Source organism: Tachysurus vachellii, chromosome 4, assembly GCF_030014155.1.
Source record: "Tachysurus vachellii isolate PV-2020 chromosome 4, HZAU_Pvac_v1, whole genome shotgun sequence".
Classification (NCBI taxonomy): Eukaryota; Metazoa; Chordata; class Actinopteri; order Siluriformes; family Bagridae; genus Tachysurus; species Tachysurus vachellii.
This window is the reverse complement of record NC_083463.1, coordinates 32,679,858-32,680,639: the sequence shown is the minus strand read 5'-3', so window position 1 is coordinate 32,680,639 and position 782 is coordinate 32,679,858. Positions and strand designations below refer to the sequence as shown.

The 782-nt window shown below is 36.7% G+C and overlaps 1 protein-coding gene across 1 annotated transcript in view; it reads left to right on the top strand.

Annotated features, from left to right (window-relative positions):
• The window catches only part of tnrc6c2 (trinucleotide repeat containing adaptor 6C2), a 25,063-nt gene extending 24,663 nt beyond the window's left edge, over positions 1–400 (top strand). Inside the window, exon 20 of the mRNA XM_060869071.1 lies at positions 1–400. This exon is cut by the window's left edge and continues 338 nt beyond it. The gene's annotated coding sequence lies outside the window, so the exon portion shown is untranslated.
• The last annotated feature ends 382 nt before the right edge of the window (positions 401–782 follow it).

The following is a 782-nucleotide window of genomic DNA, read 5'->3' as shown; positions in this document are numbered from 1 at the left end:
AACAACAACAACATCAACAACAACAACATCAACAACAACAACATCAAAAACAGCAACTAATCAGTTTAAGGATAATCACTTTCCCTGGATCTGTTTTTTTATTAGAAGTAGAAACACAAATATTAGAAGTAGATTTTTTTTATTGATGTAACAGAAGTAATTGTGAACTGACTGGAAAGCTTTGGAGGAGTTTTATTTGAAGAAAAAGAAGAAGACGAAGAGACGAGGCAGCCATTTTAAACGGAGTTAAAACACCTCACAGCCGTGCTGTCTCCTCACCTGCTCCTGCTTTAATCTCTTTACCTTCTCTGTGATTTTTTTTTAAAAAACTTATCAGCCTTAAGTGTCTCATTTTTAACTTCTTTAAAAAAAAAAACAACAAAAAAAAACAACAACAAAACTAAAGAACATTTTATAACTTCTGTTTCTGAGCCAACGATTTGGAAGAGGGAAATGAGAAGGCCAATCAGACTCCCTCTGAATCTTACACAAAAAAAAGCCTGAGGTACATTAACCCCTGTATTGTTAAAAAAAAAAACTCTGTGTGTGTGTGTGTGTGTGTGTGTGTGTGTGTGTGTGTGTGTGTGTGTGTGTGTGTGTGTGTGCGCACAGGCAGTCAACCAAGCATTCATGACAAACCACTATCTGAAAGTTTCTCACTGAGATCCTCATGTTTTTGTCCTGAGCGGATTTCAGTGCCGAATGTCAGATGTTTATTTTTTTTGCACAGGATCCGATGAAGAAGAAACTCTGTGTCCATGTGATGTGCTGTGCAATATACC